Genomic DNA, 12,900 nt, shown 5'->3' with positions numbered 1-12,900 from the left:
CGGCCACTTTACTCCCGGGTACTTTTTTACTGCCAGGTGAACAGGCGCATCAAAAGAATTATACCCATTTGTTTCTACCATAACCATGTATCTAACCCGGGTCCTTGGCACAACTTGTCTAGCCCTGACAGGGAAGGACCTGTGGGCGTTCAGTCCATTGTGGTACAAATTGTGGAAATTTCTTCGAGCTTCTCTACTTTCCATACACGAAGTTAGGACATTGCAGGAATCCTATCTCCCCCGCCCCCCAACACTGGATCGCCACAAGAGAAACTTTAAACTAGCATATCTCTAGCAGTGTCAATGAGCCTGGGAACGCTGAGGGCATTAACTACCCGGGGGTTGGGGGGGGGGGGGGAAAGGGACCAAGTATCTTATGCTATAGAGACCAAGATTATCAACCTTCCAGTTGCTTTTACTAGTTTGATTTCACCGCTTCGCAGTAGTTGGCCGCACCACATTAATAGGCAATCCAGGGTGGATATACCCTATGAAGTCCAACACCACTAACGCTCAGGGAAGGGGGGGGGGGGAATATCGCGGCTCCAGCTGGGGTGGGGGGGGCGGAAGCAAGGGATCGACAGGAATGTGTCCATTAAAAAAAAAAGTGGTTTTCTGCTGGCCACAGAGCCGAGGAAAGTAGTCATTAAGGTCGTAGCCTCTTTCATCCCAACCATTTGAGCCGTCACAGTGCCACCCGCATTCAAATTGCTATCTTAACTATCGCCCCGTTGCAAGTACGCTTATTCAGTGTGAATTTAGTCCAAGATGAAGGGCCACTAATTTAGATTGGGATTTAGAGTTTATACCCGTCTTGTTGACATGGGTACTGCCAAATGCGAGCTCTTTAGTGGGGGCCGAGGCGGCCCACTGCTCCTTGGGGCGGTTTTCCGTTACGAGATATTGGCGATAAGACCATTAATGTATAATATATAGCCCTTTAAATAAAACATTAACTAGCTTATTGTAATTACAAGGCGTGAAGGATAGATGAATTTGTTAATGTAATATTCTCCGTTGAGGTCCGATAAATTATTCCCGCCATCTAATTTTTGCGCTACCTCTCACAGGATGAGTACAGGGAGCATAATTAACTACCCGCCTCCAGCGACCACCATCATATCAAAAGATAGCATGACATGGGCTATTTCCAACCCCCAACCCCCCAACCCAACCCCCAGGGGGGGGGGACCAAAGACGGCCCCAAGACAGGCCAAAATTACAATTTTTCATCGTCAACTGGCAGATATCCGCCTTTATTGATATCTTTCTGAAATTTGTACACCTTCCCCTCCCCCAAACACTTTGTACACAGCGTACCAATCACGAATGAATTAAATATAGGTCAAGAAACCCTAATGGGTGAGCGTGGAAGTGGGGATAGGGGAAGAATTAGTGGGGGTGAGAGGAAGGGTTTTCAGTATGAGGTAAAGAGCCAGGGCTAGACCCAGCTGCATGGCATTGAAATCGTTATGACCAGACTAGGCAGTGAAGGCAAGGAATCGGATCTGACAACATTTCGTCTTTTTGAGCACCCACGGAGACAGCAGCCCTCAGCTGGGTGTGCCCTGGAGGCTCACACCAGATGTGGTCTTAGATCTGTTAATCAGCATCGTGCCCCACCCAAGGCACCAGAAAACGGGAGCTAGTTGGCCCCCCCCCCCCCCGAAAGAGGGGGGGAGAAGAGTTAGGAGGCTATAGTTGGAAGTTTGGTGATTTGAGTAGTGGTATATTACAGGAGAGGGGTTATGTAAAGGACGGAGCAGGAGGTGGATCGTCGATCAGGTTAAAGAGGTTGTGCGTATGTCTGGGTCTGCTTAGGACGTTTCTGAGGAACGTGTCGTAGTTGTCATAAGTGAGAATTCTGTCAATCTGTTTCTTCCCCATAGTATCCCAGGTTATGTTAAGAGGTGGGATGTTCGCCCACTCATGCAGGGCCTTACTGGTGGTGAAGTCCTGCCAATGGGTATGTAACACCCATCTCTGAGCCCTGTTCTGGGTACGCTGGAGTTTTTTCCTATTTGTTGGTGCTGCAAGTGTGAGTGGGATCGGTGCATATGTTAGGAGTGGGCGAATAAGCGTTTTGTATAGATAGAGCTTGGTGGCTTGGGAGGCATGTTTGAGTGGGTAGAGTTTTGATAAGAGCGTTTGAGGCTATAGCTTTCTTGGGTGTTATGCGTGTGTGAAAGCGAAGGTTTTAGTCTAATGCGAGTCCAAGTACTGTGGTGTTGTTGACTCTTGGGATCTGGGTTGCATCTGGTGGTTGAGAGTAGAGTTTTACTGGGGCAGGGTTACGTCGTTTGTTGTAGAAAAAGTATGTAATTTTAGACTTGTTGGGGTTTGTTTTTATTCGCCAGTCGTGTTCCCAGAGGGTGACTGTCTATTTCTTGTTGTGCTTTCCGTGTGAGGGCGTTAATCTTATAGTCCGAGATCAGTCGAGTTACGTCGTCAGCGTAGCAAAGGGTCATTGATGTCCAGTATATTGGGTCAGGGATGTCGTTTATATAGAGTATGTATAAGGTTGGTGAGAGAACTGAGCCCTGGGGGACACCTGCATTTAGGTTCAAGTAACCTGACAGCTTGCTGAGGAACTTGATTTGCATCTTTCTATTTGTTAGAAAGCTGCAAAGTAGCCTCTGCATGTTGTCAGATAGTTGAAATAGAGTGCAGAGTTTGTAACGTAGGCCGTCGTGCCATACAGTGTCAAAAGCTTTTTCGACGTACTTTGCAATGAGGGCCGTCTTGGCCCTCTGGTGTTTATTTATGGAGAGGTAATGTTCAGTGCGTCTTGTGTTGAGCGGTGTTGTCTGAAGCCAAATTGTTTGTCAATATGTTAGTGTTCTAGGTGATACCTGAGTTTATGATTAATGAGTTTTTCGTATACTTTCCCTAATGTCTCTTAGTAGGCTGATCGGTCTGTAGTTCTTGGGGTCTGTCGGGGATTTTTGGAATGAGGATTGCTGTGGCTTCTTTGAATGGGCTTGGGAAATATCCTGTTGCTAGTGAGGCGTTGTAGACGTCTGTGAGTGCAAAGATTAGGGGTCTGGAAGTTGCTTGAGGAGAGCTTGGCCAATGCCAGAGGCTCCTGGGGCTTTACGTCTGGTGTTCTTGAGCACGAGTTTAACTTCTTCAGGTAGTATTGATTCTGTGAGGTCACTTTCTAAATCGTCTAGTGTCGCGAGGTCAATGGTAGGGTGGTGTGTGATGGCATGAGGGTTGTGTCATATCCATGTTTCTACTCTGTTTATGTTTTGTATTGCTGTTGGCTGTGGGGGGTGGGGATTGAAGATTTCCTGCCAGTGTTTGAATATGTCTACTTCTGAGGGATCTGTAGTTTTGATTGTTGCGAGTGATGTATGCAATCACGACTAATGCTTCCCCAATATTGCCTCTTCACTAGTCCCATATTCACCGTTTTTCTAACAACTATTTAAGGAAATTGGCTAAGCTACATTATTTGAGATGGAAGTTAGAGGAAAAGTACATTAACTATTTTATGTCTAAAATTGACTATCTGCTGTCAGCCTCTGCCAACCAACCGCCCATTGGTTATTCAGCCCCCGTCCCTCCCACTGATATTCTCTTATGCAGAATCCCTCCCCAGCCAGAAGTTGGTGCAGTACCCCCCTAATCAGACTACTGCAGAACATCCCAGAGAAGGAAAAGTCCCAGACGACAGAGGCACGCTGCTGTTTGCGTATATAGTGACCTTTTATTTGTGATAATTTTGACATTACGTAGTATCCATGAGACAAGCTACAGGGCTAGATTTAGGGAATGGTGTCAATTACCTTCAGGTAAACGTTTACGCAAAGTTATATTTATGTTTATTGCTAAATCTAAACTGCAGGTAGTCTAGTAACGTGACCTGATCAGGCAATGAGAGATCTTTAATAACAAGACCGACTTCTGTATTCTTTCCTCAAGTCAAAGGAATATACCACGAAGTTCAACAAGACTTGCTAGTGTGCTCCAATCCTTACTTTAAAGTTTACAATTTAGAAAAATTGTTAGGACAGGTTAATAAACCTGTCCTAACGCAAGTACGTACTAATGACAATTTTCAACCTTTTATGTTGCACTAAAGTCAGAACAAAAATATATGGTAGGTTCAATATCAAATCCAACTAGACAGCTGTTGCCTACAACAATTTATATTTAAAGCCCAGCAAAATACTATAACTCCTTATGACCGACTGCTTTAAAGACAGTTTATGCTAAACTTCAAAATCTGTAGTTTTTTTTTCAATAAAATTTTCACAACAGCTACAAGACATTCACCATTTGAGATCTACATTAAACTCAAATAGAGCAACTATTACGGTCATAAAATCTAGTTATCGTTACTGTTGCCAACGAGCGCTCTTAAAGGAACAAAATACGAGCTATGCCAGGCTTTTTAAAATTTCTATTCCATAAAATTTCCACGTAGAAACTAGTGTAAAATGCAATCCCACTCACCTAGCAGCGATAGCGAGTATGGTCGAAGTACAGGTGCAGCTGTAGCCTAGTACAAATCTAATACTTCAACCAGCAGGCCAGTCTCTCCGATCATTAGGTGACGCAAGGCTCGTTTGCAAAATTTCTCCAGTCATCAAGACACTTAACTAATCCTGTAATGAAGTTATTTATCACGATTTGCAAGACATTTAACAAGTTTATATGCATAAAAATACTCTCCGCCCCCACGCTTTTGCTAGGCAAGTTATTAATTGTTAAAAAGCAGTCTTGCCAGAGTGGCTGATTGAAAAATAAAACTTGTTCAAATTATTTACTATAATTTGTACCGCTAGTTAAAAATAAAATTGAACTTAAAAAAATTGACAAGTCAAACAGCACTCAAATGTACAAATTAGTTACGTGTCAAGATGGAGGAAGGGAGGGACGTCCAAGATCACCACTCATCACCTCCAAGACTGTAAAAGTAGACTTCGTAAATCAACCACCTCCTTAAAATCCCCCAAAATCAACACGTTGAAGATAGCATAGCAAACTAGACCAAACACAGCATTATACAGTAAAGTCCCCGCTATATTAACCCCTCATTTGTGAGTCATTTGTGTTAACAAACAATAAAAGCTTCACAGCGTCTCAAGAACACAAGGCAAGAGTCTCGAACAAGAAGCCCGTCTTGGGACCACACAGCCAACCTACCTCTCACCACCGTGACGGCTGGACACAGAATGACCACCAACACCGTCCTCGCTACCTCAATCACTCCCTCCACCTCTGAACTGCTTGTTTAGGGTAGAACGAGGCAGTGCCCCGGTCAAGCTCTCCCTTCACGAGCAATATCAGAGTGCTGAAATATGAAATCCTTTAGCCTAAGTTGATATTATTTGTATATATATGTATATATTATATATATTCAACTATAAAATAACCTTAACATACTGCGCACATTTAAACAAATTAGTGGTGTAGTGGTATAGTCTCCGTGGTGTAGTGGTAAGACACTCGCCTGGCGTTCCGCGAGCGCTATGTCATGGGTTCGTATCCTGGCCGGGGAGGATTTACTGGGCGCAATTCCTTAACTGTAGCCTCTGTTTAACGCAACAGTAAAATGTGTACTTGGATGAAAAAACGATTCTTCGCGGCAGGGGATCGTATTCCAGGGACCATAGGATTAAGGACTTGCCCGAAACGCTCCGCGTACTAGTGGCTGTACAAGAATGTAACAACTCTTGTATATATCTCAAAAAAAAAAAAACAAAAAAAAAAAAAAACACTGGTTAGGTTAGTTGTTTAGGTTCTGTTAGCGATTATTTGTATTTGTAGTACGTGGGTGAAGCATTTACAGCGTTGTGGTTCGAACAAAATTCGTCAGTGAAGCACTTGTTCCGGAAGTGTTCGAACGTCATCAGTTGTGAGTCGTGTGTAAACCGCCAGCACACATGGAACATGTAGCACAGTTGCCAGAACACAACATATTGTACTTGTAATATCGAACGTAAAACATCTAATTCCTTTTATTGTTGCAGACCTCAACATTTCTTGCACGAATGCAACGAACATCGTAAATATAAAGAAAGTTGTGTTACAGTCAACACCAGATTGTGTTGATTCATTGCTTATCCATAAACATCGACCTTTCAATATCTTTGTTAATTGCAACATTACAAATGCCGAATAATTATATAATAATAGTAGCAGCAATAAACTTTATTGTTGCAACACAAGGACCGTTCACAGTGTTAGTAAAGATTTAGGTGCAGGTAAGCAATTGCATTCTTGGAAACTTTGCTGTTAATTATATTTAAGTAAATAATGGCCTTTACAGGAGATGATAAAAATGTTGAATCTTTGTGTTTCAAGTGCTGGAATTCCTCGCAGTCTTGTCAATATTAACATTTCTTGAAGCGTGCAACGTTGCAATAACGGAAGAGCTAGAGAAGGCTCCAGTGCTCGAGAAATTGGATTTACACACGTCATGGTGTAAGTGTTTAATTTACACAATGCTGACAATTATTTAATTAGTTTCAGAAGCGCTAACCGTAAATAAGCTTAGTGTTGAAGAGTATATATATATATATATATATATATATATATATATATATATATATATATATATATATATATATATATATATATATATATATATAACATCTGTATTATTTAATGTTTTAAGATGTATTCAGAGATTAAGTTGTTAATTTAAATATTGCAAAAAATAGATTTTCTTCAAGACTATGAGGAGTGTACACATTTCAAGACGTATATAGAAATATGTACTACTAGAACACTAGAGTTCCTGTTGCTGGAATTGGTTCTCAGGTGTACTGGAGGAGTGAGAGAGAACACAGAACAAAATGGATCACTTGTAACACGTAACTGAATTGAGATAGCTAGTGTTACAAACAATGCCTAGTATTGACCACTCGATCTGTATGCACCACTAACTCGACTATGTCCATCCGCCAGGCTTTAACAACAACAGCTTTATCCAACACTTTATCCAGTCTTTTTTCCAGCACCAAGTAATTTTTGGGGGTATAATTAATATTATTCTGTTCTGTTACAGAATCTGGAGTAACAGATTGTGGTACAGAAGCTGGAGTGACAGTGTTACATAAACTGGAGTGACAGACTGTTATAGAAACTGGAGTGACAGACTGTTACAGAAGCTGGAGTGACAGACTGTTACAGAAGCTGGAGTGACAGACTGTTACAGAAGCTGGAGTGACAGACTGTTACAGAAGCTGGAGTGACAGACTGTTATAGAAACTGGAGTGACAGACTGTTACAGAAGCTGGAGTGACAGACTGTTACAGAAACTGGAGTGACAGACTGTTACAGAAACTGGAGTGACAGACTGTTACAGAAACTGGAGTGACAGTGTTACAGATATGAAATGTTTCCCCCAAGCACGAGAGAAAAACTATTTCAAGAACCTGCAACTTTCCAAGCGTTTTAGATGATAACTGAAAAGTTCGGTGTGCAAAACATCATTACAAAACACACAGCAAAGAAAAATGTAATGCAGGTGTGATGCACGATAAAATATTGCAGATATTTACTGGGCTGGTACACAACAAAAGGCTTTAATGAGGTTCAAAGTTGCAAATGCTGAGATAGTGTGAGTTGCAAGACCTTGCAGGGATGACTACAGCAAACGCATCAGGCACACAATGATTTAACACACTGGGCTGTGTTAAAGTGTAACCCCAGTGTGCTGAAGACTTGAATATATTGCGATGCAAAGTTTAAATGCACTTAGGTTGCAGAGTTTGAACTTACTGCAATGGTAGTCTAAATATGTTGCATTGTGGAACCTAAGCCTGAACATACAGACACACACACACACACACACACACACACGTAACTGTAAACACACACAAACGGTTGAGGTAACGGTTGAGAGGCGGGACCAAAGAGCTAGAGCTCATTCCCCCCCCCCCCCGAAAGCCCAATTAAGTGAGTACAATTAGGTGAGTACAAACAAATATAGCTTTAAATACACAAATATAAACTTTAAACACACACCGTAAACATGCAATAATAAAATACATGAAGTGTTGCAAATTTATGTGTTGCAACGTATTGCAAATTATTATTCTCAACAGCTGCAAACCAATAAACACAAAATTTACAGTGAATCACAAGCCGACAAAATCTGGTTTATTAATATTTCCATTATTATCCTTACACCCAAGTGACGAGGAGTGAGAGGCGAGTCATTCACTTTGTGTATCAGTGATTAGGTTATGGAGCTTAATGTATTCTCGCTCAAGATAACCCATGTTACCCAAAGCTCTCACTCGTTCACTGACGGCTGATAACGTCATTTGTAGTCCGCTGTTTGGATACGCAGGCATTTAAGTGACTGCTTTTGGTGCAGATGACCAAACGGTTCTGTTGCAGCTGGTATTGTTGATATATTGTGTACTCACCTAGTTGTGTTTGCAGGGGTTGAGCTCTGGCTCTTTGGTCCCGCCTCTCAACTGTCAATCAACTGGTGTACAGATTCCTGAGCCTACTGGGTTCTATCATATCTACATTTGAAACTGTGTATGGAGTCAGCCTCCACCACATCACTTCCTAATGCATTCCATTTGTCTACTACTCTGACACTTCAAAAATTCTTTCTAACGTCTCTATGGCTCATTTGGGCACTCAATTTCCACCTGTGTTCCCTAGTGCGTGTGTCCCTTGTGTTAAAAAGTCTGTCTTTATCTACCCTATCAATTCCTCTGAGAATCTTGTATGTGGTGATCATGTCCCCTCATGTGTGTGTGTGTGTGTTTGTGTTTGTGTGTTAATTCGCAAAATTGCTGTAGGTGTACTAATCTATCTTGTGGCTCCTTACACATGACTAAAACAGGTGTTTGGTGAAATTAACATAGGTCACTTTTCACCCAAAGGTTTTATAATTAATATTTAGTTAACTATTAATACAAATTTGATTATTCTTCATTTTATAAAAGTTTTATTTTCCAAATACTTTTATATCATATCTCCACCAATAAATGTTTTCACTATTTGCCATACTGATGCAAGCACAATCAGCAGTTTGGCATCAATTGCTATGACTGCTCATGCAGCATCAACTACACTGATAGAATGAATCTCACATCAAAAGGGGATCGAACCTCTTGATAACTCCATCTGCAGGTGGTGCGACTGGCAAACCAGACCTCATTCATAAGATATTTCGTCCCGCTATCTTCCCTCCGTGCTCAGGGCAGTATTTGACGCGTGATAACGGGTTTTTCTTTGGCCAGCTGTGCCTTACACTACTGTCGTACGCTAAAAGATTTATGAGTAAAGTTTATGTGTCTGTGTCTTTCTGTGTCTCTATCTCACCAGCAAGCCAGTTCTCAACAGTAAGCCAGCACTCAATAACAGTCCCTAATTAAAAAGAAAACAAGCCAGAATTTGCATCAATGGCTTGCATTCAGCACTGTACAACCTTGCTGCACAGTCAGCATAGGCAGCTGAAGCCCAAGTTAGGACTCTTAACCCGTTCAATTAGTGTGCTTGAGAAGCCAAACTTCCGCACACCAATTTCAACTTTGCTCGCTGGTTGCTTGAAAGGAGGAAAAAAATCTAATGAGAATATATGAAGGAATTCTTTACAGTTGAGATACAAACTGGCCTTCACAACAAGTTTGAATTCCCATATCACCTCTTGTTCTCATTCCAGACTTGCTAGGGATGTTGAAGGTTTTGCTTCAGTCGAGTTGTGGTCTGGAATGTGTAGTTGTGGCTTGGAATGTGTAGTTGTGGCTTGGAATGTGTAGTTGTGGCTTGGAATGTGTAGTTGTGGCTTGGAATGTGTAGTTGTGGCTTGGAATGTGTAGTTGTGGCTTGGAATGTGTAGTTGTGGCCAGGAATGTGTAGTTGTGGCCAGGAATGTGTAGTTGTGGCCAGGAATGTGTAGTTGTGGCTTGGAATGTGTAGTTGTGGCCAGGAATGTGTAGTTGTGGCCAGGAATGTGTAGTTGTGGCTTGGAATGTGTAGTTGTGGCCAGGAATGTGTAGCTGTGGCCAGGAATGTGTAGTTGTGGCCAGGAATGTGTAGTTGTGGCTTGGAATGTGTAGTTGTGGCTTGGAATGTGTAGTTGTGGCCAGGAATGTGTAGTTGTGGCCAGGAATGTGTAGTTGTGGCCAGGAATGTGTAGTTGTGGCCAGGAATGTGTAGTTGTGGCCAGGAATGTGTAGTTGTGGCCAGGAATGTGTAGTTGTGGCCAGGAATGTGTAGTTGTGGCCAGGAATGTGTAGTTGTGGCCAGGAATGTGTAGTTGTGGCTTGGAATGTGTAGTTGTGGCCAGGAATGTGTAGTTGTGGCCAGGAATGTGTAGTTGTGGCTTGGAATGTGTAGTTGTGGCCAGGAATGTGTAGTTGTGGCCAGGAATGTGTAGTTGTGGCTTGGAATGTGTAGTTGTGGCTTAGAATGTGTAGTTGTGGCTTGGAATGTGTAGTTGTGGCTTAGAATGTGTAGTTGTGGCCAGGAATGTGTAGTTGTGGCTTAGAATGTGTAGTTGTGGCTTGGAATGTGTAGTTGTGGCTTAGAATGTGTAGTTGTGGCTTGGAATGTGTAGTTGTGGCTTAGAATGTGTAGTTGTGGCCAGGAATGTGTAGTTGTGGCTTAGAATGTGTAGTTGTGGCTTGGAATGTGTAGTTGTGGCTTAGAATGTGTAGTTGTGGCCAGGAATGTGTAGTTGTGGCCAGGAATGTGTAGTTGTGGGCAGGAATGTGTAGTTGTGGCCAGGAATGTGTAGTTGTGGGCAGGAATGTGTAGTTTTAACCAGGAATGTGTAGTTTTAACCAGGAATGTGTACAGTTATGACCAGGAATGAAGAGTACTGGTCTAGAGAGTTTCAAATGCTTAACAAATTGAATATATTTTTACCACTATTTACCACTATATTATTATTATTATTATTATTATTATTATTATGGTTATTATTATTTTTATTATTATTATATTAAAATATTGTTAATCGCAAGTAAATCACACTTACGTGATGTATATATGAATAAAATTATCAATTGGATCACTAAAGTGACTGGAACCAGAGACGAGGGTACCGCCAGCCACGCACCGAAACCCCTGTACCACAATATGACAAGTTATACAATAAAATATGCCACTGAATCCACACAGGCAGTATAGAGGCTTCTACTGAAACTGAAAACCAGTCAAGGTCAGCGTGTTCTAATTGACTTTTTCATTAATATTAAGCACACTAATGAGATATATATTTGTGTATCTAAACCTGGGGAGTATGAACTACTTTACTAACACCAGAGTGCCTGGGGTGGTGGTAATGTGTAAAACTTGGACTGGCTTGTGTAGAAGCCTACCCAGTCTTCCTGTGGATTCAGTGGAATCTCAGGTTGTGTAACTTATGCCATGTCGTGGTGCAGGGGTGTAAGGTGCGTGGTTGGTTTAAGTCATCTCAGTGGTCAAATGTATTTTCTCATTATTATTATTTTATATTTATATTAATATTTGTATAATTTTAATTATTATTTAGTTTATTATTAATAAAAAAATTATTTTTAATTATATACATTTTCTGTTTTCCAAATATCTTTATATCATATCACCACCTGGAACACAATATTACCACAGCACTCTCTCTCTCTGTTTCTCTCTCTCTCTCTCTCTCTCTCTTTCTAATTCCACAAGCCCAGCAAGAATTATTTCGTCAGTGTCATTTTTATTTAAGTTTCCAAGTCTTCTGTCTTAACTCTTCTTCTTCCAACTAAATTGTTTCCCTTGTGTGTGTATGTGTGTATGTGTGTATGTGTGTATATGTGTGTGTGTGTGTGTGTGTGTGTGTGTGTGTGTGTGTGTGTGTGTGTGTGTATAGTCTATATTTCCACCTAAACGTTTCTTGCTGTTCCAAGTCTACTTTACCAATAAGCCTTATAAACGCATTAGGGATTATCATGCTCCTTTTAGTCCATCTTTCGTCCAGTTTGGTACGATGACGCTACACTGGACGAAACCCCTTCATCGTAGATAAATCCCAGCGGGCCAGGAAGAGGTCTGTTGTTTCATGCTTTTGGATCTAATTAAAAGTCATTATTTTGCATCTGTTCAGGTAGGTGAAACATGCTGGGGGTTCCATACTGGAGAGTTTGTCTCACGTAGGTTTTGTAAAATTTCGCCAAAGGTATCCAGATGGTGGCCAGTTTGGCAGCTGCTGTCATTATGTTTATATGTGTCTCTGGTTATATAATTATGCTTTAGTGTACTTGCTGTTCTTTCTTATTTTGTGTTTTATGTTGCAACAAACTGTTTACATTTAATTTTATTCTGCTTTTTGGGTCTTCTTTCTTCTGTACCTATTCTCAAAACTTTACACAAATCTGGGATGAGATCTACAGGCCATTTTTAGATTACCCATAAAGCGTGTATAGGGTCTTCACTAGTTCTGATTTGTTTTCACTAATGTTAAATCATGAACTAACTTTTAATGAAGGGGCTTATTTTCTTCGTCAATTTGTTGACGAATATGAGCAAGAGGATCGGCCCTGATACGTATTCCTGTGGAACTCCGCCCGTTATCTATATTTTCTCTGATGTGCTTCTATTAACTGTGCCCCTTTGCCTCCTTCCTGCTGGCGAGCTGCTCCCTCGCTAAACTTAGCAATCTTCCAGAAACAACAGTCAGTTTCGCTAGCCTTAATAGGAATCTCTTGTGTGGGACATCAACTGCTGGTTGACAGTCATGGAAGATGCAACCTACCCCTCCATCCATATCTTTCCTACAAGCCACTATTTTGTCGTTTACTCTAATCAATTTGTCAAGCAGAGCACTCTCTCTCTGCTGGACCTTTGATGTTGCTTGATGACTCAGTTGCATACTTACGTCTAGGTATTGTGAAGGGAGGAGATCAAAGACTTTAATTCGCTCTCCCTCTGCTGGAGATCCACCTTCCTGCTGTG

At 41.4% G+C, this 12,900-nt stretch overlaps 1 long non-coding RNA gene across 4 annotated transcripts in view; it reads right to left on the bottom strand.

Annotated features, from left to right (window-relative positions):
- LOC138352908 (uncharacterized) overlaps positions 1 to 5,239 on the bottom strand; it is a 560,090-nt gene extending 554,851 nt beyond the window's left edge. For 3 of the 4 annotated variants that reach the window (XR_011222962.1, XR_011222961.1, XR_011222960.1), the window contains exons 1-3: positions 5,155 to 5,239; positions 4,861 to 4,916; positions 4,462 to 4,613 (exon numbers count right to left, since the gene is read on the bottom strand). This is a non-coding gene — a long non-coding RNA (uncharacterized lncRNA). The remainder of the gene's footprint in view (positions 1 to 4,461; positions 4,614 to 4,860; positions 4,917 to 5,154) is intronic. The other variant, XR_011222963.1, reaches the window with a different exon arrangement.
- Positions 5,240 to 12,900: the final 7,661 nt, after the last annotated feature.

Source organism: Procambarus clarkii, chromosome 55 (assembly GCF_040958095.1).
Source record: "Procambarus clarkii isolate CNS0578487 chromosome 55, FALCON_Pclarkii_2.0, whole genome shotgun sequence".
NCBI lineage: Eukaryota > Metazoa > Arthropoda > Malacostraca > Decapoda > Cambaridae > Procambarus > Procambarus clarkii.
The sequence above is the reverse complement of the archived record's forward strand: the minus strand, read 5'-3'. Positions and strand labels throughout refer to the sequence as shown.